The 24,544-nt window shown below is 44.6% G+C and overlaps 1 protein-coding gene across 9 annotated transcripts in view; it reads left to right on the top strand.

The window, feature by feature from the left end:
- LOC144798327 (nuclear receptor subfamily 2 group F member 6-like) overlaps positions 1-24,544 on the top strand; it is a 768,088-nt gene that overhangs the window by 654,103 nt on the left and 89,441 nt on the right. The gene's annotated exons all lie outside the window — the stretch shown is intronic.

Below are 24,544 nucleotides of genomic sequence, written 5' to 3'. Positions count from 1 at the left end.
GATGAATGTCATAGTGGACTGAAAATTAGAGACCGAAAGGTGAGAGGAGGACAGATCGAAGATGAGCTGGAGATCATCCGCGTAGTTGTACACGGTGACCTCCAGCTGCTGGAGCGTGAAAATAAGAGGAGAGATGTAGAGATTGAAAAGTAAGGGGGAGAGAGAGGAACCCTGGGGAACACCACAAGTGACTGGGAGGGGGGTGGTAGAGAAATTGCCTAGTCGCACTGCCTGGGTGCGGTCCCTCAGAAAGGAGGAGAGCCAAACCAAGGCTGATCCCCCGATTCCGGCCGCCCTGACACGGGACAGTAAGATGGTGTGGTCCACCGTGTCAAAGGCGGCGGATAGATCAAGGAGGACCAGAGCCTGGTATTTGTTATCATCCATACCCTTTCTGAGGTTGTCTAGGACTGAGACCACAACCGATTCGGTTGAGTGCCTGGGACGGAAACCGGCCTGGCAAGATGCCAGCCCCCCATTTGTCTCAATATGGGCGCTGAGTACCGCAGTGGCGTGGCGCTCCATCACCTTGCCCAAAAAGGGCAGCAAGGAGATGGGGCGGTAGTTGGCCAAGATGGAAGGATCCGCGCCAGGTTTCTTCAAGATGGGTACTATAGCGGCTGCCTTTAGCGCAGGGGTAACTACTCCCTGTGCTAGGGAGCTGTTGAGAAAGGCAATGGGGGGTTCAGGGCAGCAGGAGTAAATTTGCTGCAGGATACGTGCCGGACAGACATCCGCCGGAGACCCTGACTTCACTTTGGGGAGGATCGCCAGAAAAGATTCCTGAGTAAGGGGGGAATGGAGGTGAGGGGGCATTGAACAGGAGGGGAGGAAGGATCGATAAATGCAAGTGAGGGTGGTGGGATGTTGGCCTTAATGGTGACGATTTTGTCCAGAAAATAGGCGTTAAGTTGATCACAAAGAAGCTGGGAGGGAGGGATCTGGGATGAGGTTCGAGCTGAGAATGCCAGGTCATTTACTATGCCAAAAATTGCCCTTGGTTTGTTTTCAGCAGACGCTATTTTAGCAGAGAAGTAGGTAGTCTGCGGCGAGGATTGCTATTTTATATTTAGCCAGTGATGTGAGGAAGTGAGTTTTAGATAAAGGACAGTAATTTTTCCTCCATTGCCTCTCCGCCCGTCGGGTGCTCAGTTTAAGCTCTTTCAGGTGGTCGTCAAACCATCTGCTTCAGCCGTCATATTCCATCATATTCCTAGCACCATAGTTGACAAGTTTAGTGAAAATTTGATTTCAATCTCGATATGTCCTGTTTGCTTTTCAGTTGATCCAAACAGATTTGATGTAAGGTGCTGTAAAAATTAAAGCACCATTAAGTTTCTATGATTTTACATAGTAAGACCGCGCCAGACTTCATCTTGCCATCCCAAAGTAAGTACTAACGGAAAAGTGTAACCACAATATAAATTTCACATGGCATTCATGATCTGTTAAAAAAAATCAGTCCACTTCAATAGGCTTGTAGAAAAATTCACGTTTATTGCACCCATGTTTGTTATTTGGATCTGATTCTGCCAAACAAGTGCACATGGTTACTAGTTTGCCGGAAATTACGATCACCTCCATCTGTATATCAAATCAGAAATGTTTTCAGCTTGATCTGGAGAATTTGAGTTTCTTGTAAACTTGCCTAGTCGAAAGAGATGTGACCGTCGCAGAGAAAGAATTGCTCATCGATCTGGGACTGAGCTTCAAACAATTTCCAAACGATAAATCCGTCATTCCATAGTAAAACACCTTTTTATTTTTTTTAATCGGTGAAAGTTCAAGTGTGGGCGTCACCGGCATCTGCATATCAGAGTATCACGATCCTAGAGATCAAATAATGTGAAAGCTGCATCCAAGGGTCTGCAGGTTTTTCTCAATACGGTGAACATTATAGCTCTTGATCCTACCTTTAGAAACTATTATCCAAAAAATCATTGCTACATGGTTTGTAGAACTGCACCTCTATGAATCACAGTACTTCTGTAACAATGTCCCTGTCGCAGATCAAGGCCTCAGTGGGTTGTTTGGCCGTAATGCATGGCATTTGACAAAAATAAAACTTATCAAAAATATATTGTGCCAGCCGCCAAACATGATGATGGAGGAGATGTGGTCTGGGTCTGCTTTGCAGCTGCAGGACCCAGACACCTCCTAATCATTGTAATTGCATTTATATAGCGCTTGTTAACACTGATGGGATGTTCAAACGCTTTTTTGGAGAGTAGCACGCTACTCCTGAACCCCTAAAGGATTAGTGTTGAATTAGTATAGTGAAATATGAAAGTAATTTGCGTGGTGGATATGTTATTTAGTTATTTGGATAGAGATGGGTAGCTGAGCGATAGAAGAGGGGGAAACGTTTTGCATTTATAAAGTGCTTGCTACCCCTGATGAGATGTTGAAGCGCTTTTTCGGCGAGTAGCACTCCACCCTGGAACCCATAAAGGATTAGTGGTTAATTAGTACAATGAAATTTGAGAAGTTGACATGTTAATCAGTTATTTTCATTGAAAAGAATATTGGAGAGATAGACGTGTAAAAGATTTAGACTTTTTTTTGTTTTGGAGGCCCAGACGTGGTTCCCGTGCTCATTGCGCCACTGGATTCAAGCTAGCCTGGTTGGTGTGGGATGATGCTCCGAAACTGGTCCTAGGATGCTTGTGTCAGGTCCAGTGGGGACCTGGTTTGGAAGTTCGGGCTGGACTGTTCCCATTCGAACAGGGTCAAAACTGATTTCCATATGGCTGGGTCTAAACTGGGGTGGCATGGTGAGCAAAAGAACGATGGATTCAACCCAGTTCTTTGTGACTGAGGGTGAATGTTTGCATTGTTCAGCATTCTGTCCATCATTTGTTTCTTTTGCTTTTGTCGCCCTACGTGGGGAGGGTATTGTGAGAAGTTGGCTTGGTATATGATGTCCACTATTCTAGTGGGCACCTTGCACCAGTCCAAACAACCCTTATTGATGGTAGGTTATGAACCTTTTGCCCCTCAGATTTTCTATCGCACGTCGTGCTAGGGAGTCTTCTTTTGAGCTTTGCTCAAATTCTGATAATTTCAACCCTTTTCAGGAACTTTGTTCTTACATCTTCACCTGGATTGTGTAATACTCTGGACTGTCTTCAAGTACATTCTTTAAAGAATGTCTGGAAAAGACAAGAGAGGTCTATTTAGAGCCTCTTCCACTTGCTCAAAGAAGAGGCTCTACACTGATGACCCTCATGATGACTGCATTTACTGTCTATACCCGGATCACCAGGCCGAAGACTGCAAGGTATGTTGGACGTTCTCAAGTAAGACTCGGAGAGATCGCGAGGGACGCCTTTTGATATGGCTTCAAAAGCTAAAGACCAGAAAGGAGGTTATCGACAGTGATGATGCATCCTCTACATCTAGGAGATCTCAAGAGCAGAAAATCTCCTCATACTCATTTCTCAAAAAGACAACTCTGGGTCTTCTGGGCGTAGTCCTTTAAAATCTCCTCAATCTATGGAAAAGGAGAGTAAAGGACATACTTCTGTAAAAAATCATCTAAAATATCTACTTCTGCGCCATCAGTCACCTCAGGTCCGAGAATCCTTCAGGAAGCCGTCTTCTATGCCTCTTGAGGAAAAATCTAAGAAAATTGCATCGTCGACGGGACAAAGAAACCATCATTGTCGACGACGTAGATAGAGGTAAAGAAACTTTCAAAGTCACCATCATTGCCTATTGCAGAATCCTCTCCATCGACGGCGTTATAGCAGGCTGTGGTGTACGCTGGTAACATAAATGACGGCATCGACGACGACCGTGATGACGACTATGTCGACAATGTCGACGACGGGGTCATCGACGGTTACTATGTCGTCGACGACTGATAGCGCTCTAAAACTGGTGTTGACGACGGCATCGACGGCAATACTGTCGACAGCTATCTCGTCGATGAAGGAAATTCCGGAAACACTGGTGATTGTCCGAAAGAGGGGCATTATGCCAGAGGTCACCTCCCCTAGCAAGATTACTCCTCTGGTGTCATCACACCTGCTAGAGGAGGAGGAGGATTCAGAAGAGGAGGATGACGGACCCTTTGGTTATGCCAGTAGTCCTTCACAACTACATGTAAAATGTCAGGAGGATGATTATGAAGAGGGATATGGGGAGTACCAGAACCCCCCGCAACAACACTACTGCCAAGGGTACCAGGAGGAGACGGTTGCTATGCCATCCTCCATGATGATGGAGCTGCAGTTTACGCTGGTGGATTATAAGAGATTTCCACCGACAACAGCTACTCTAGAAATCCCTGTCTCGCATCCACGTTCCATCCCTGCTACTCCAGTTAGAAGAAGGGAATCGCTACTGGAAATTACGCCTCCAACTCCTCAAAACTCAGCACCACGGGGACCCTGTCACCACGGACGACGATGACCAGGAAGAGCAGGAAATAACAGGACCCAAAAGGTAATGGGATGACTAACTGATTCCATCTCCGGCATCACCCACACCAGTACCTGCTGATTCTCCGCTGGTGGATATTGGTGGATTCCATAATTTAATGGCAAGAGCTGCAAAGAGATTCCAGCTTCCAATGGTTACAACACAGACTGAATGCTTCCTATATGATTTTAAAGCGCCATGCCAGAAGGCAGTTTGAGCTATACCAATTGTCAACCATGTGTGAGAAGAAGGCTTAAAGGTGATGAAAATACCAGCGACGGTCACACCTGTGCTTTCTAGACTGGAAAAGAAATATAAGGCTCATCGGATGCACCAGTGTGTTTACTGGGCCATCCTAAACCGGATTCAGTAATTTCTCAGGCGGCGCAACAGAAATAAAAAAATCCATTGGCACCTATATCTGCACCTCCTGACAGAGGGGAGACGCTTAGACAATCCGGGAAAGAGGTTCTCCTCCATGCTCCCCTCGTTAAAGCAGCGAATGACCTTGCGGGCATATACAACAGACAGATATGGTACCATACATAGACCTCATTCCGGAATACAGTAGATTAGAAGCGAAGATGGTTCTTCAGGAGGGAGAGAGGACTTAAGCTGAAGTCATTGACTGTGCAATGGATATCGCGACCACAGCCTTCCGATTGCTGGGAGGTGCGGCGGTTCTGCGACGTCAAGGTTGGTTAAGAGCGACTGCCTTTAGACCGGAGTCCAAAATGAAATTCTAGATATCCAAATCGACGGAGAAGATTGGTTTGGAAAGCAAGTAGATGAGGCTCTTCAGGGTATCAAAGATACAGACACTGAGAAGGCCCTTGGTACATTACAGTACCGTAAAGTGCCCTTTCGAGGCACCCGAGGAAGAGGCCAGTCATCCTATAGAGGGGGTTACCTACAGGGAAGATAGCCCTCTTATTCCTCATCACAATAATACCGTCAACAGTATGGGCAAAGACAGTCAGGGAGCTATGCTAAAGCTGCTCCTAGAGGACGAGGAGGTTGTCAGGGAAAAGACAATGGTAGGAGACAATGACAACCTCCGGTATCTGGCCTCATGTATTCATTCCCCTCCACAATTTCCCCTGGGTGGAAAAGTTGCCTCCCATCTACATCAATGGCAGAAAATAACGGACAGATGGGTCGTCAATCTCATACAATTCGGACATACTCTAGAATTCCATCAATTCTCCCCTTTGACTCCACTTACAGGTCAAGAGATCAAACACTCATAAACAAAATGGAATCCACTCGGTGGAGTACGGTTGTTACCACAATGGTGGGGAGCAACCAGTGTTGTATAAATACCCCTCACACACCAACAGGCCCCTTGGTGTCATGCTTCATCATCGGGGTCTTCGCAAACCTCTACGGGATGCGGCGTGCTACGACTCACGGCTACGTATGAGCACTATCTGTGAACTATGTGTTGGTGTGTGTGGATAAATAATGTGAGTGGTGAGGTGAAAGTGAAAAATTAAAAAATACCTGGCACGTGAGTACTGACATTTTTTTTAATTAGTCTCCGGCTGGTATCGTTAAAAGAGTGCTAGAGTGGTTGTTATCTACTGGTTAGGGTCAAACAACCATGTTAGTGCGTCGACATGTTTCGGAGTTAAAAAACTCCTTCTTCAGGACGAGGATGTGCACTACTTATCCCCACCTTACTCACATGTATGTAGATATAAAAGTGTGCTCTACAAAAATAAGATTAGGTGAAAATGTACCTATCTGTGTTAAATGTTGTAAGGTCCGTTGCGCCCAATTGGCGGATAAGGACACCTGTAAATAGAAAGGGTCTGGTAAACCATAATGTAATACACTTATTAAACTAGTGCTGTGTAAATACACAGAAGGGTAACAAGGAACAAAAAATGAAGGTCCAGGAACCCTATAAAGAAAAAAGAAAAAACGAACAACAAAAAGACTGGGACACACATTCATGATCTCTGGTAAGGCCCTTAGAGGAGAAGATATGACACTGATGTATTGCTTACTTATAGTAAAAGGTCAAATGGCCTCATGAGCCAAAACGTTCAGAGGGGGTCCGTTCTACCCGTTATGGCAACCTGTGAGGTATTCAAGGAAATGAGTCAAAGCATTGTAAGTCCTCGATCATAATAAAGGTTTTCACACCATCCATTGTTCCCATACATTCAAACACACTCACGGTTACTTCTAGGGCTGTCTGGCTTCCTACCCCTCCACGCGGCTCCGACGAGTGATTGGTTGGTCAGAGGTGAGCCTTTTTTATAGTCTTCCTTTCTCCCCAATTAACCACTAATTGAAAGCGGAATGAGACCATATCAGGGCCTAACCCTTCGTTTCTATTCCGCATCTGCGCGCATCGGGTAGGGCGTTCCCGTGAAATGCGCATGTGCGGAAGAGCGGTGACAGCCAACAGCGCCTGTGTATCACGGTGGTGTCTCTCTGAATGCGCCGGCACAGTGTCTGCCGTTAGCGCATGCGCGAGAGAAGTTAGTACCTCGCGTGTGTCGGCCAGGATGTTTTTAAATGGTCATAATCTTGGATATAAGGGCTAGCTGCCAAACAGAATAAGGGCTTGAAATGAGGCTTTAAAAATATAATCATTTTGGGGGAATTATGATCATAAATTTCCTCGTTATTGAAAAGATCTCTTTAAGTAGCAAGAGTAGTTATCACTGCATGGTGATTTTTAGGTTGATATCGAGGGCGTTTTGATTGACAGGATTTTTTTGACACAGGTCACTTACAATAGGAAAGTGAAGAGAGGAGTTGCCTCATATTGCTCATGGTGGGGAAAAAAAGGTTACAGAAGTTCTAGAAAATGGGATATAATGCAATATCTGAGTGGTTTTGACCATAGGGTATCAGGGGGTTTTCAGTTATTAACGTAGTTGGCTCCATGGAATGGAGTCGTTCAACCCAGTTACATCTGAGCCCAGACGGAACACCCATCTCTGTTCTTTCTCGAATAAGCCTCTTTCTGAAGGCAGTTGTTCAATAACCGTCCAATGTATATCATTTACACAGTGCTGCGCTTCAAGGAAATGGGATGCCATTTTTGTTGTCTGTTTTTTGCATCTCACATTACTCTTGTGTTCATTAATTCTGATTTTTACAGCCCGTGTGGTCATTCCCACGTACTCTTTTCCACAAGGGCATGTGATGAGATACACCACATTGCGGCTGTTGCAATTCGTGACAGCACGTTGTTCCCACTTTGTGCCGTTTCTGAATTCGAGACTCAAGCTTTTTTCAGTCAGGTGGCAGTTGTTGCAATTACCACACGGGTAATGCCCATGTAGACCTTGCAGCCTTGTTTGCTGTATTGCATTGGTTTGGGGTCTTGTATGGACCAAGATGTCTTTCAGGTTCCTCCCTCTCCTGTGAGCAAAGATGGGTTTCTCCAGATCTAGATTCCCACTTGTCAGGATACGCCAATGTTTATTCACCAGCTTAGATACCTGGTTCGACACAGGGCTGTATGTTGTGACACAGACTGTTCTCTCAGTTTCCTCTTTTGGTGGATTGTCATCCAAAAGAGCTTCCCGGTTGTTATTCCGGGCTCTTTTCATAGCCTGGTTGATGATCTTATTTGGGTATTTCCTTTGTTGCAGTTTTTTACTCAGATCCAGTGCTTGGATTTTGTACTTCCCCACATCGCTGCAGTTACGACGCAGGCGTAGGAACTGCCCATATGGTAAGTTTTCCCTTAGGTGACGTGGATGAAAACTGTCGAACCTAAGGAGGCAGTTCCTAGCTGTCGGTTTAAAGTGTGTCTCGGTTTTCAAAAGGCCTGCTTCATGATAGATGTTTAGGTCTAAAAAGACCATTGACTCATTGGACATTTGGTGGGTAGACTTCAGGAAATCATTCTGGCTGTTAATCCATTGCATGAAATCCATGACAGATTGGTTATTTCCTTCCCATATGACCAAGACGTCGTCAATATAACGTCTCCAGGAGAGAATCTTACTCCTGAACGGATTGTCTTGGTGAAGGATTTTAGTGGTCTCCAGGTGGTCTACATAGAGACCTGCCAGGCTTGGAGCAAATGTGCTCCCCATGCTGGTCCCATGGCGCTGCAAGTAAAGGGTTCCTTCATATTCGAAGAAGTTCTTAGTGAGGGCCATCTAGATACATTCCATCACTACGCCTCGTGGGGTATGGTAGTTCCACTGTTTGCTGTATAGTACTTCCTCAATGATGTTGAGAGTTTCATCGTGTGAGAGACTGGTGTAAAGGCTCTCCACATCGAGGCTCAGTAAAATTTGGGAGTCAGGATTGAAAGGGAGGTCTTTTAGCAATTGGAGTACGGCTTTAGTATCCTTAAGATACGTATCGGTGGCCTGTACCAGTGGTCTCAAGAAAGCATCTGCAAACTTGGAGAGGGGTTCCAGTATAGACGCGATGCCAGACGCGATGCCAGACACGATGGGGCGACCCGGGGGGGTTCTCTAGATTCTTGTGAACCTTGGGTATCGTGTAGAAATAAGGTACTCGCTGTTTTTTTTGTGTCAGGAAAAGAGCCTCCTTCTTCGAAAGCCAATCATGGCTGAGAGCTTCTTCCGTCATTGCTCCTACTCGGATGCGTATGGACTCTGTGGGGTCCCCATCAAGAACCTGATAGTTCCTTCTATCTGCGAGGAGTCTCCTGCATTCTAGGTCGTATGCCGTCGTTGTTTGGATCACGACAGCCCCGCCCTTATCCGCGGGTTTTATGACGATCAGTTTGTTTTGAGATAATTCCCTCACAGCTTCGTTCTCTAGTCTGCTCATGTTTTGATAAACTCTAGAGTCAGTATCCATTTTGCCTAACTCCGACATGACTGCTTTTTCAAAAGCTAAGACCTCCACTGGAAGCTGATTATCCTGTGGTGTGAAGGAAGACTTTGGTTTCAGGCCTGTGTCGGATGTCTCGACTCTGGGTGCTTGGTTGTGGAAGAAAGCCTTTAGCTTAATAGTCCTGACAAAATCCTGGACCTCTTTGTGTAGGAGGAATATATCTGGCTTGTTCGTAGGGACGTAGCCTAGGCCTTTGTTCAATACTTGTTTCTGCATGTCAGTTAATGGCCAAGGGGATATGTTTATAACTAGGTCCCTCTCTTGCTGGTTGACGCTTGACCCGCTGTCATGCTCCTGGTGTGCAATCTGGGGTCTGACTCGGTCACCGGTTGCCAGGTGACGTTGTTCCCTCTCTTGTTCCTGCCCCATTTGGATCCTGGGCCCCATGATTAAAAAGGCTGTTGATTTTGTTGTGGCATGGTGGACTGGTCTTCTCCCCATTGTGGGTACATTGGTCCCATTTGTGGTGGGCCGTACTGGTATTGAGTGAACTGAAAAGGGCCCTGGAAAGGGTTGAACATGGGTGGCCCTTGGAAACCTCGCCATCCTCTCTGGCGTGGATACTGGTTTCTTTGTTGGCGGTAACCGCCCCTTTGTTGTCTTTTGTTCCTGAAACCCCCAGAGTTGGTACTAGATGAGCTTCCGTCCGAGTTGACGCTGTCGGCATCACTTACGTTCCCACTAGCCACATAGTCTGCTTTGGTGTATGGGTAGGCCCACTCAGCTGTGAAACGGTCTTTGTCTTTTTTAAATGTATTAAATTTACTTTGTTTCAAAGTGGCCTCAAATTCTGACATTTGTTTATTGAGTTCTTCCAACCCTTTCTTTAGATCAGCGGGTTGGATATATCCTTTTAGTTGGACCTCTAATCTCTGTATCTCAATCTTCAATTCTTGGGATTTTTTACTTGCCGTCTGTACTATTAGTACTAACCAGTCCCTGGTACAATGCCAGGAAATCAAGGACCAGGCTTTTTTGAAGGCGAGGTCATTTTGAAAGATAAAAGGTTCATTTTTCACCAGCAAACCCTGAGGGGCTAGTTTGTTCCTTAAGTACTCCCTCATTAATAGACCATGTAGGGCAGCTCTGATCTGGACTTTCCGTACGTTCGTCAATTCATCCCAATCCCCTACAGTAGGAGCTGGGTTGTCAGTACTTAAACCCTCGAATGGATTATCCTGCGCCAAAATTCTGTCAATCTCATCCTCAGTAAAGGTTAGCCCATGTTCATCCTCCATGATGGTTTCGGTGGATGGTCAATACAGTGTTGAGTGTGAAGTGTGTCGCCAAAAAAGTGTTGCTCAGTAAGGGAGGGGCTCCCACAGCTATGCGCTGTCTACAAATAATAATTAACAAAAGGGGGGAGGGAGAGGGAATAGTGGATTCTGTCTCCCCTGGCAATACTCATAAACAAAATGGAATCCACTCGGTGGAGTACGGTTGTTACCACAATGGTGTGGAGCAACCAGTGTTGTATAAATACCCCTCACACACCAACAGGCCCCTTGGTGTCATGCTTCATCATCGGGGTCTTCGCAAACCTCTACGGGATGCGGCGTGCTACGACTCACGGCTACGTAGGAGCACTATCTTTGAACTATGTGTTGGTGTGTGTGGATAAATAATGTGAGTGGTGAGGTGAAAGTGAAAAATTAAAAAATACCTGGCACGTGAGTACTGAATTTTTTTTTAATTAGTCTCCGGCTGGTATCGTTAAAAGAGTGCTAGAGTGGTTGTTATCTACTGGTTAGGGTAAAACAACCATGTTAGTGCGTCGACATGTTTCGGAGTTAAAAAACTCCTTCTTCAGGACGAGGATGTGCACTACTTATCCCCACCTTACTCACATGTATGTAGATATAAAAGTGTGCTCTACAAAAATAAGATTAGGTGAAAATGTACCTATCTGTGTTAAATGTTGTAAGGTCCGTTGCGCCCAATTGGCGGATAAGGACACCTGTAAATAGAAAGGGTCTGGTAAACCATAATCTAATACACTTATTAAACTAGTGCTGTGTAAATACACAGAAGGGTAACAAGGAACAAAAAATGAAGGTCCAGGAACCCTATAAAGAAAAAAGAAAAAACGAACAACAAAAAGACTGCCATAACGGGTAGAACGGACCCCCTCTGAACGTTTTGGCTCATGAGGCCATTTGACCTTTTACTATAAGTAAGCAATACATCAGTGTCATATCTTCTCCTCTAAGGGCCTTACCAGAGATCATGAATGCATGTCCCAGTCTTTTTGTTGTTTGTTTTTTCTTTTTTCTTTATAGGGTTCCTGGACCTTCATTTTTTTTTCCTTGTTACCCTTCTGTGTATTTACACAGCACTAGTTTAATAAGTGTATTACATTATGGTTTACCAGACCCTTTCTATTTACAGGTGTCCTTATCCGCCAATTGGGCGCAACGGACCTTACAACATTTAACACAGATAGGTACATTTTCACCTAATCTTATTTTTGTAGAGCACACTTTTATATCTACATACATGTGAGTAAGGTGGGGATAAGTAGTGCACATCCTCGTCCTGAAGAAGGAGTTTTTTAACTCCGAAACATGTCGACGCACTAACATGGTTGTTTTACCCTAACCAGTAGATAACAACCACTCTAGCACTCTTTTAACGATACCAGCCGGAGACTAATTAAAAAAAATTTCAGTACTCCCGTGCCAGGTATTTTTAAATTTTTCACTTTCACCTCACCACTCACATTATTTATCCACACACACCAACACATAGTTCACAGATAGTGCTCCTACGTAGCCGTTTGTCGTAGCACGCCGCATCCCGTAGAGGTTTGCGAAGACCCCGATGATGAAGCATGACACCAAGGGGCCTGTTGGTGTGTGAGGTGTATTTATACAACACTGGTTGCTCCCCACCATTGTGGTAACAACCGTACTCCACCGAGTGGATTCCATTTTGTTTATGAGTATTGCCAGGGGAGACAGAATCCACTATTCCCTCTCCCTCCCCCCTTTTGTTAATTATTATTTGTAGACAGCGCATAGCTGTGGGAGCCCCTCCCTTACTGAGCAACACTTTTTTGGCGACACACTTCACACTCAACACTGTATTGACCATCCACCGAAACCATCATGGAGGATGAACATGGGCTAACCTTTACTGAGGATGAGATTGACAGAATTTTGGCGCAGGATAATCCATTCGAGGGTTTAAGTACTGACAACCCAGCTCCTACTGTAGGGGATTGGGATGAATTGACGAACGTACGGAAAGTCCAGATCAGAGCTGCCCTACATGGTCTATTAATGAGGGAGTACTTAAGGAACAAACTAGCCCCTCAGGGTTTGCTGGTGAAAAATGAACCTTTTATCTTTCAAGATGACCTCGCCTTCAAAAAAGCCTGGTCCTTGATTTCCTGGCATTGTACCAGGGACTGGTTAGTACTAATAGTACAGACGGCAAGTAAAAAATCCCAAGAATTGAAGATTGAGATACAGAGATTAGAGGTCCAACTAAAAGGATATATCCAACCCGCTGATCTAAAGAAAGGGTTGGAAGAACTCAATAAACAAATGTCAGAATTTGAGGCCACTTTGAAACAAAGTAAATTTAATAAATTTAAAAAAGACAAAGACCGTTTCACAGCTGAGTGGGCCTACCCATACACCAAAGCAGACTATGTGGCTAGTGGGAACGTAAGTGATGCCGACAGCGTCAACTCGGACGGAAGCTCATCTAGTACCAACTCTGGGGGTTTCAGGAACAAAAGACAACAAAGGGGCGGTTACCGCCAACAAAGAAACCAGTATCCACGCCAGAGAGGATGGCGAGGTTTCCAAGGGCCACCCATGTTCAACCCTTTCCAGGGCCCTTTTCAGTTCCCTCAATACCAGTACGGCCCACCACAAATGGGACCAATGTACCCACAATGGGGAGAAGACCAGTCCACCATGCCACAACAAAATCAACAGCCTTTTTTATCGTGGGGCCCAGGATCCAACAGGGGCAGGAACAAGAGAGGGAACAACGTCACCTGGCAACCGGTGACCGAGTCAGACCCCAGAATGCACACCAGGAGCATGACAGCGGGTCAAGCGTCAACCAGCAAGAGAGGGACCTAGTTATAAACATATCCCCTTGGCCATTAACTGACATGCAGAAACAAGTATTGAACAAAGGCCTAGGCTACGTCCCTACGAACAAGCCAGATATATTCCTCCTACACAAAGAGGTCCAGGATTTTGTCAGGACTATTAAGCTAAAGGCTTTCTTCCACAACCAAGCACCCAGAGTCGAGACATCCGACACTGGCCTGAAACCAAAGTCTTCCTTCACACCACAGGATAATCAGCTTCCAGTGGAGGTCTTAGCTTTTGAAAAAGCAGTCATGTCGGAGTTAGGCAAAATGGATACTGACTCTAGAGTTTATCAAAACATGAGCAGACTAGAGAACGAAGCTGTGAGGGAATTATCTAAAAACAAACTGATCGTCATAAAACCCGCGGATAAGGGCGGGGCTGTCGTGATCCAAACAACGACGGCATACGACCTAGAATGCAGGAGACTCCTCGCAGATAGAAGGAACTATCAGGTTCTTGATGGGGACCCCACAGAGTCCATACGCATCCGAGTAGGAGCAATGACGGAAGAAGCTCTCAGCCATGATTGGCTTTCGAAGAAGGAGGCTCTTTTCCTGACACAAAAAAACCCGCGAGTACCTTATTTCTACACGATACCCAAGGTTCACAAGAATCTAGAGAACCCCCCGGGTCGCCCCATCGTGTCTGGCATCGCGTCTATACTGGAACCCCTCTCCAAGTTTGCAGATGCTTTCTTGAGACCACTGGTACAGGCCACCGATACGTATCTTAAGGATACTAAAGCCGTACTCCAATTGCTAAAAGACCACCCTTTCAATCCTGACTCCCAAATTTTACTGAGCCTCGATGTGGAGAGCCTTTACACCAGTCTCCCACACGATGAAACTCTCAACATCATTGAGGAAGTACTATACAGCAAACAGTGGAACTACCATACCCCACGAGGCGTAGTGATGGAATGTATCTCGATGGCCCTCACTAAGAACTTCTTCGAATATGAAGGAACCCTTTACTTGCAGCGCCATGGGACCAGCATGGGGAGCACATTTGCTCCAAGCCTGGCAGGTCTCTATGTACACCACCTGGAGACCACTAAAATCCTTCACCAAGACAATCCGTTCAGGAGTAAGATTCTCTCCTGGAGACGTTATATTGACGACGTTTTGGTCATATGGGAAGGAAATAACCAATCTGTCATGGATTTCATGCAATGGATTAACAGCCAGAATGATTTCCTGAAGTTTACCCACCAAATGTCCAATGAGTCAATGGTCTTTTTAGACCTAAACATCTATCATGAAGCAGGCCTTTTGAAAACCGAGACACACTTTAAACCGACAGCTAGGAACTGCCTCCTTAGGTTCGACAGTTTTCATCCACGTCACCTAAGGGAAAACTTACCATATGGGCAGTTCCTACGCCTGCGTCGTAACTGCAGCGATGTGGGGAAGTACAAAATCCAAGCACTGGATCTGAGTAAAAAACTGCAACAAAGGAAATACCCAAATAAGATCATCAACCAGGCTATGAAAAGAGCCCGGAACAACAACCGGGAAGCTCTTTTGGATGACAATCCACCAAAAGAGGAAACTGAGAGAACAGTCTGTGTCACAACATACAGCCCTGTGTCGAACCAGGTATCTAAGCTGGTGAATAAACATTGGTGTATCCTGACAAGTGGGAATCTAGATCTGGAGAAACCCATCTTTGCTCACAGGAGAGGGAGGAACCTGAAAGACATCTTGGTCCATACAAGACCCCAAACCAATGCAATACAGCAAACAAGGCTGCAAGGTCTACATGGGCATTACCCGTGTGGTAATTGCAACAACTGCCACCTGACTGAAAAAAGCTTGAGTCTTGAATTCAGAAACGGCACAAAGTGGGAACAACGTGCTGTCACGAATTGCAACAGCCGCAATGTGGTGTATCTCATCACATGCCCTTGTGGAAAAGAGTACGTGGGAATGACCACACGGGCTGTAAAAATCAGAATTAATGAACACAAGAGTAATGTGAGATGCAAAAAACAGACAACAAAAATGGCATCCCATTTCCTTGAAGCGCAGCACTGTGTAAATGATATACATTGGACGGTTATTGAACAACTGCCTTCAGAAAGAGGCTTATTCGAGAAAGAACAGAGATGGGTGTTCCGTCTGGGCTCAGATGTAACTGGGTTGAACGACTCCATTCCATGGAGCCAACTACGTTAATAACTGAAAACCCCCTGATACCCTATGGTCAAAACCACTCTGATATTGCATTATATCCCATTTTCTAGAACTTCTGTAACCTTTTTTTCCCCACCATGAGCAATATGAGGCAACTCCTCTCTTCACTTTCCTATTGTAAGTGACCTGTGTCAAAAAAATCCTGTCAATCAAAATGCCCTCGATATCAACCTAAAAATCACCATGCAGTGATAACTACTCTTGCTACTTAAAGAGATCTTTTCAATAACGAGGAAATTTATGATCATAATTCCCCCAAAATGATTATATTTTTAAAGCCTCATTTCAAGCCCTTATTCTGTTTGGCAGCTAGCCCTTATATCCAAGATTATGACCATTTAAAAACATCCTGGCCGACACACGCGAGGTACTAACTTCTCTCGCGCATGCGCTAACGGCAGACACTGTGCCGGCGCATTCAGAGAGACACCACCGTGATACACAGGCGCTGTTGGCTGTCACCGCTCTTCCGCACATGCGCATTTCACGGGAACGCCCTACCCGATGCGCGCAGATGCGGAATAGAAACGAAGGGTTAGGCCCTGATATGGTCTCATTCCGCTTTCAATTAGTGGTTAATTGGGGAGAAAGGAAGACTATAAAAAAGGCTCACCTCTGACCAAACAATCACTCGTCGGAGCCGCGTGGAGGGGTAGGAAGCCAGACAGCCCTAGAAGTAACCGTGAGTGTGTTTGAATGTATGGGAACAATGGATGGTGTGAAAACCTTTATTATGATCGAGGACTTACAATGCTTTGACTCATTTCCTTGAATACCTCACAGGTTGCCATAACGGGTAGAACGGACCCCCTCTGAACGTTTTGGCTCATGAGGCCATTTGACCTTTTACTATAAGTAAGCAATACATCAGTGTCATATCTTCTCCTCTAAGGGCCTTACCAGAGATCATGAATGTGTGTCCCAGTCTTTTTGTTGTTCGTTTTTTCTTTTTTCTTTATAGGGTTCCTGGACCTTCATTTTTTTTTCCTTGTTACCCTTCTGTGTATTTACACAGCACTAGTTTAATAAGTGTATTACATTATGGTTTACCAGACCCTTTCTATTTACAGGTGTCCTTATCCGCCAATTGGGCGCAACGGACCTTACAACATTTAACACAGATAGGTACATTTTCACCTAATCTTATTTTTGTAGAGCACACTTTTATATCTACATACATGTGACTAAGGTGGGGATAAGTAGTGCACATCCTCGTCCTGAAGAAGGAGTTTTTTAACTCCGAAACATGTTGACGCACTAACATGGTTGTTTTACCCTAACCAGTAGATAACAACCACTCTAGCACTCTTTTAACAAAACCAGCCGGAGACTAATTAAAAAAAATTTCAGTACTCACGTGCCAGGTATTTTTTAATTTTTCACTTTCACCTCACCACTCACATTATTTATCCACACACACCAACACATAGTTCACAGATAGTGCTCCTACGTAGCCGTGAGTCGTAGCACGCCGCATCCCGTAGAGGTTTGCGAAGACCCCGATGATGAAGCATGACACCAAGGGGCCTGTTGGTGTGTGAGGGGTATTTATACAACAATGGTTGCTCCCCACCATTGTGGTAACAACCGTACTCCACCGAGTGGATTCCATTTTGTTTATGAGTATTGCCAGGGGAGACAGAATCCACTATTCCCTCTCCCTCCCCCCTTTTGTTAATTATTATCAAGAGATCAAACATTCATCTCAAATGCGTCTGGAAATTCGGATAATGCTTCAAAAGGGAGCAATAGAACCGTTGCCGATCTCCCAAAAAGGAAAGGGATTTTATTCCCGTTTCTTCCTGGTCCAGAAGAAAGCACTCTAATGGCTTCCAATTCTAGACCTAAGATCTCTGAATACTTACCTCAAGAAGCAGTCTTTCTGGATGGTGACCCTTTAAGACATTCTGGTGCTCTTAAACCCAGGGGAACATATGACCTCCCTAGACTTGCAAGATCGTGTCTTTCAGTACGCAAGTACAAGTCGCTGCTAGAGACGATGTCCTCTTGCATACCTCTTATTCCTTTTTGCCGTCTAAAAATGCGTCCATTGCAGGAGGCGCTGGATCGACAATGGCACCAGGCAGAGGGATCCTTGGAGGACAAGGTGAAAGTCACGCCGGCTATGGTGCAAGCAGTAACATTGTGGATCCAAGGCAGGAACATCTCGGTGGGTCTTTCCTTCCTGACCGAACAAGCTCCATTGGTAATTACCACGGATGTGTCTGTGGAAGGATGGGGAGCAGTCCTTCAGGATCTGCAGTTCAGCAGTCGATGGAAATTGCAGGAACAACAACTTAACATCAACTTGCTGGAGCTCAGGGTAGTAGGCTTAGCACTACTGGCTTTTTTACCAAGAATTTAGGGAGCGTCCATCTTGGTGAAGACAGACAACACAACCACGATGCACTATCGCAACAAGCAGGGAGGTACAAGATCACTCTCCCTGTCGTGAGAGCCCAAAAGATATGGAAGTGGGCTGTAGAGCACGGGGTATCTCTAAAGGCTTAGCACCTTCCTGGAGATCAGAACATCAAAGCAGAGACACTCAGCAGACTGAAATCGACCTGCCACGAGTGGGAAATGAACCAGAGCATATTACAAAGTGTTTTCTGCAAATGGGAAGCACCGACAGTGGATCTGTTTGCGACAGCTCAAAACAAAAAATGCTGGTTCTTCGCAAGCTGGCCTCAGCAACTGGGGTCTTAGGGGAATGATTTTTTGATGGCATGGTCTGGTGTCTTTGCCTATGTCTTTTCTCTGATTCCCTTCCTGCCATGGGTGTTCACGAATATAAAGAAGAAACTGTGCAAAGTAATACTGATAGCTCCGTGGTGGCCCTGGCAACACTGGTTCATAGAGGTGCTCCTATTGTCGGAGGATCATCCAATTCGTCTGCAACCGATACCATCACTCTTGACAATGTCCCGGGGACAAGTGCTCCATTCAGACTCGAAATCGCTGCACTTAGCGGCCTGGCTCCTGAATACTGCGAATTTCACCACTTAGATATTTCTGCAGAATGCAGGGTTATACTGTCAAATGCCAGGGCGGAAATTACAAACAGAACGTATAGGATTAAATGGAAAAGAATCTTTTTGTGGTGCCAGGAAAACAATATCCATTCTCTGAATTCAGCGGCACATCAAATTATTCCATATATTCTGATGCTAGCGAAATTTGGTTTGGCCCATGCCTCTATTACGGTGCATCTGGCGGAGATTTCTCGATATAGGAGGACTTCTTCAGGTCCATCTTTGTGGTCGGAAAGAATTATAAAACAATTCATGAAGGGATTATTTCGGATCTTCCCTCCCATAAGACCGCCACCACTTCTCTGGCAGTTGAACATTGTTTTGGTAGGCCAATACTGTTGTTCTCCAGTATTGGAAGCTTTCATAGATTCACATGCGAACCCACCTTCCTCCCCTGAGAGGCTCACCTTGGATTTAGCACAAAAGGTATTTATGGCACAAGTGCACGAAAATCTGAGTGGCAAAACGTTCTCTCAGGAGTGTTCTAGAGGGTGAGGAGCTCAGATTGGTTCAGGGACAAGTTTGGTCTCTTTTACATAACAAAGGTTATGGGTTGCCAAAAGGAAATGGGCCTAGGCCTCTTTTCTGTTTGCTATACTACTAAGCATTGCTATTTTATGTACCGGAGACTCCCGTCTCGACGGGGAATGATTCAAGCATGTGAATCCTATGAAGGCTTCCAATACTGGAGAATTACAGTTACAGGTAAGTAACTAGTTTTCTTCCCGCCCGAATAGACGGTGTGGGCGATGGTGGACGAGATGTCTTTCAGAGGGCTGAGTTGCCATCTCCATTCTGAGGAGCAGCAGAGACGTGGCAAACTGCTCTAACGCCGGAAGTTTGTTATTCCGGAAGCTAGGTGCATAGTTTGAGAAGACCTGTCTTCTGGCAGTTTCCTCTTTGTGCTACTCTAATTTTTCATGTAGTATTCATTCTGTTTGTATTACGATTACTTTTAAATTGTTGCGAGGTGTTTTTAATATAGGGCTTGACACCTTGATACTAATGAACATATAGACACTGAATGAGTTCTGTTGAGATTCAAACCAGCATGCAGCACGGAGATCATAACCGCGCATGCCTAACCCACTGAGCTGTGTTACAGGATTGCAGAGTCTTCATTTAAGGCGTTAATTACTAGGACTGGTTTTGCTTATTTTGTCTTTACAAATGTTTGCGAAATATCGAGCAGCTCATGTACCCAGTTCAGGATTATGGCAGTTCTTTGCTCTTCATTCTGTCGACTGCCCCGTTTCATCTGTGAAAAACACCACTAATCACTGAACCTACTCCCTCGTGGTCTGCTCAGGTTTCTAATATTAAACATATACTATAATAACGAGGACTACTGTACTTACTTACTCTCTCACTAACTAACTAAATCTTCCACTCTCTCTCACTAACTCTCCCACTCTCTCTCACTAACTCTCCCACTCTCTCTCACTAACTGACTAACTCTCCCTTACTCACTCACAGTAACAGCCTCTCACTTACAAAATCACCCACTCACTTACTCTCAATTACTAAATGGCTCACTCATTCTCACTAACATACTCTCACTAATAAACTCCCTCTCACTCTCTGATTCTCCCAAACTCTCGCTAACTACATTTTCAAAACACTCTCAATAACTAACTCACTCTCAAAAAATCATTAATGATCTCTCACTAAATCACTCTCGAACTTACTAAATCTCTCACTAACAAACTCTCTCACTGACTGACTATCAGTGACTCTCTCTCAATAACTGTCACTAACTCTTGCAAAAAAAATGACACTCGCTTAAAAAAATAATTATCGGTAAAACTAACTCACTCTCGCATAAACAATTATTCACTCACTAACTTATTATCCCACTAACTCACTCTTTCACTCACTAAATAACTAACTCACTCTCACTAACTGACTAACTCTCACTATATAACTAAATGCCTCACTCACTAAATAACTATCGCTCTCTAACTCTTACTTGCTGACTAACTCTCACTATCTCTCTCACTCTCACTAAAACACTAACTCTCACACTAAATAACTCACTAACTTTCTCACTCACTTTCTCACACACTCTTAACTAAATATCTAACGAACCTTCACCGTCCTGTTCTTTATGCCCACCCAAAAAAAAAACATCGTCATAGCCAATAGGTCTCGCCTTGGGGACATTATAACTGTTTAGCCATGCAACGATTAATATTGTTGCACCAAGGATATTATGTTGCATAACGAAATACTTATAAGGTCCAAAAAGCGAGACCTATTGGCTATGCCAATGCTTGTTTTGTTATACCTGTGGTGCAAATTCTGTGAAGCGAGAGTGGGAAGTATGAGGGTGGGAGAGATGGGAAGTGAGGCAACTATTAAGCGTACAAATAAAGAATGCTTGTGGGAGGGGATTTGTTGCCTTTTGAGCACCGTTGACATAGTTTTGGTTTTAGGCCTGCACTTCCTATCGTTATTAGCACCTCATCGTCCTGCGTATAGGATATCACTGTTTAAGGTACATTTAGCGTTCCAGGTCTTCTTCATCCAGGCCTTGTTCGTCCTGGCCTTGCTCTGTCAGAACAGGTATACTCAACTCTGACTCCACTGCTCGATGCATTCTACCTTTTATGGTGACAAGCCTCGTATAGCTGCTACATCCACACTAAATAAAGCTGCGTAGCTGGTTCGTACCTTTCACATGTCTCTATCATTCATGCACCGTTATGGTTGCATATTATTTTGTTTGTTTTTGTATGCTGGATCGAGCAGGCCATGCAGAGATTCTATTTAGGTGTTATTAGTGTCTATAAAACTAAGTGTGGTTTAGGGTTACCAGGAAATTGCAGTGATCAACATGGGTAAAAGATTCTTGTTCCTTTTTGGCACTAGATTTGGTATCTATAAATGAACAATGTGAACCTTTGGTTCCTAATGTTTATTAATACTTGAATACGGGTGCTTTTGAGTCGAGACCAGGGCATAAGCGCCCACATGATTTGCATGTCATCCTTAAGGCAGATGTGTGAAGTAGACAATTGGGCACCAGGATCTTAACTGTTTTGAATCTTTGAAGATGGGTATTTAGAAACACCACTTCTAAGCACCAGAGACCTACTCTTCATACCAAGATGGCGGGGTCCGAATTGAAGGCACACTTTCAATCGGTAGGCAACAGCCAATCATTATGGTCCTAGTGGTAGCATTTACGTGCATATGTAGTGTTGGACTGAAATTCATTGTGGTGATGGTGTTGGGTGGGAGAACCAAACTGTGAGCGCTCATTTACAATGGGTGTGATATGCCAGCTTCATCCACATAATGGCTGGAATAAACCAAGCATATAAACAGTAAAAGTGGCAATGCGATTGCTTGAGGGAGCAAAACATAAGTGAGCTTGCTAAGTGTAGCCATCGCCCTATGCAGGCTCATCAGTTCACATGTTCTCAAATTGAACCAGGGTCAAGTGGTGCAACACCAAGCCTCAGAGCAGTGGCGTGTGTCGAGGGTAACAAACTGGATACTCCTTTTTTGTGTGCAGGGTGGTTCCTAGCATCACACAACGGAATATGACAAAACTCTCACTTCAATCGTATGAGTAGCTTGAAGGCTGAGGATCTTGCTGGGTCCTGAATTGTACAAATACAAGCTCAATGCTTCCACACATTCTTCAGCAAAAATGCATCATTGGTCATTGATTGGTAGTTGGATGAACTTTTGTACAGGTTGACTTCAGACTTGTTTGCTTCATTAAGAGGTCATTCATATGTTAGGTGGCTAATACCGATTGTGTACAGGCCCGAATCTTCAGGTGTAGGAGCCGGTGGCAAACCTCTTTTTAGAACTGTCTTGGTAAATCTCCATCACCCAGCAAGCTGCAGTTTTTATTCCATCTATTCTGCTTTCGACTCTGTCTGAGCCGGGTCTTCCAGTGAATCCTTCTGTTCTTGTGAATAGTGTGATCTGCGTAGACCAGCACTGCCGCGACCTCTTCCCAAGTCGTGTCTCAGACATTTAAGATCTGCTGCTGCTCTCTTGTGATCAGAGCCATTGGAGAGGTCTCAATATCTTTCGATGGGATGGGTGGTGGGAAGAGTCCGTAAAGAAGACTGAAAGACAACGGAGTATCCCTCTTAAAAGACACTTTACAGAAGTTGCCGTTTTAATTATTCACAAAAAACTAACCTGGCCGTGGTTGTGGGTAGGCTGAGAGTTAGCCCCCATCCTGCCTATCATGGAAAGGGGCGCCTTTCAGAGCCCTCGATGAAGAGTGGGGGCCCTAGAAGCTCTATCCATTCTCGACACGGGTTAAACCAAGCGCTAATCGGGTATTTCACGAGTTGGAATAATTGGGCATTGCGTTGGCTACTGATTACTGGTAGCAGTGTCTTGGAGAAGCGTTTTTTCATGCTAATTCCATTCTTCCGCTGCGACTTTTCTTCGGCAAAGCCTTTTGTGAGTTGCTCAGTCGGTATCTTTAAACCCCTGGATATTTTTCTTTCACAGCTGTAAGGCTCTTTGCATACAAACATCGGGGGTCTTGCTAAAGATTGTTTTTCGTTTTCTTGCTTCGTTAATCTAATTTTCTCCTTCGCAACTCCGTGGCATCCTGTTGGAATGCTTTTGTGAAAGCTCCAAATATTTGAATCTCCACACAACGGTTAATAATGCTCTGCACCCGTAACCTTTTGTAGTTTGTTTTTAAGTTGCAGTTTTGCTTTTCTCCGTGTCTTTACAAGCCTTACAATCAGTCGTTTTAGGGGCTTCCAACATACAGTTAGTTTTGCAATGTTTTAGTTTGGAGTTGGCCGTCATCTTGTGCACATACCCATTCTGAGGCATTCATTATTACATTTCTGTTGAAACAGACCCTTAGCAAGGGATGAGCTGAGAGCAAAAAGCAACAATAAACGGGTGATTATTTCATGCCAGCTAACTGTGTTGTGCGTGCCTCACCCTCTCGGACCGAGAGGAAAGCTGCAGCTGACCCCGCTCTTGTTTGTTGTTGTGCAGACAAATGGCCGCTTGGCGTAATGCTGAATTCATCAAGGAACATTGTGAAATAAGTAAATAAAACCGACGCCGTGGGACAATTTTGTGTGTGTTTGTGTTGCAGTTAAACTAGCTTTGCAAGCTGGAGGCTCACATGTCGTGTGCCTGGAAATGGCTCATGTTGTGCTTTGGAAATAACTTCAGTACTTCAGGTAGCCAGCAAAGAATGGTTGGGCACAAAAGGATGGCCCATTAGCTTTTGAACAAATTCTTTTTTGTTCTGACCTATTTCTTGCCTATTTTCAGATTACTCTACTGTGTTGTGTTGCATAGCACGCAGCATTGACTCCCCACACCCCATCAATTTCCTTTTATTTTGTTTATTTTTGTTTTATTTATAAAGTTTTATATATATGTGAACATGGTGCCGAAGGATATCAAAGCTTTACACTTTAAGGGCGTGGAAGGTAAAAGTTGCAGTACAATCATCAAAGAGATAACAACCCAAACAAATCTAATATGCACATCAAACAAGAAGGTTACAATCGAAGCGACAACAAGGGTAAGATAATGATTGGAACATAGCGAACTGGGAGGGGAGCAAGTGAATAGTAGAGCAGAATAATATCAAACGCAGGCCTTAGGGTGAAGGTCCAAAGCATTAGAGCAGACGATCTAAAAACTTTTAAGGTAGGAACTTGTTCATGAGGAATCTTTTGGCTTCCAATTTGAAGGTAGTCTTGGAGGAGATTCTGCGTATTTCCGGTGGGAGAGAGTTCCAGATCTTCGGTGCAGAGCCAGAGAAGGCTCTTGACACGTTCCCTTTTTGTGAAAGATCTGTGGTTTCAGGATGAGAGAGTTAGCACTCCGAGAAGGTCTACTCCCTCCTGATAATTCCAGCTTTTGTGCTAGAATTTGGTTTGTGGTGGAAAGATAACCATCATGTGTCATGAAGATG

The sequence above is a fragment of the Lissotriton helveticus genome, chromosome 12 (assembly GCF_964261635.1).
Source record: "Lissotriton helveticus chromosome 12, aLisHel1.1, whole genome shotgun sequence".
Classification (NCBI taxonomy): Eukaryota; Metazoa; Chordata; class Amphibia; order Caudata; family Salamandridae; genus Lissotriton; species Lissotriton helveticus.
The sequence above is the reverse complement of the archived record's forward strand: the minus strand, read 5'-3'. Positions and strand labels throughout refer to the sequence as shown.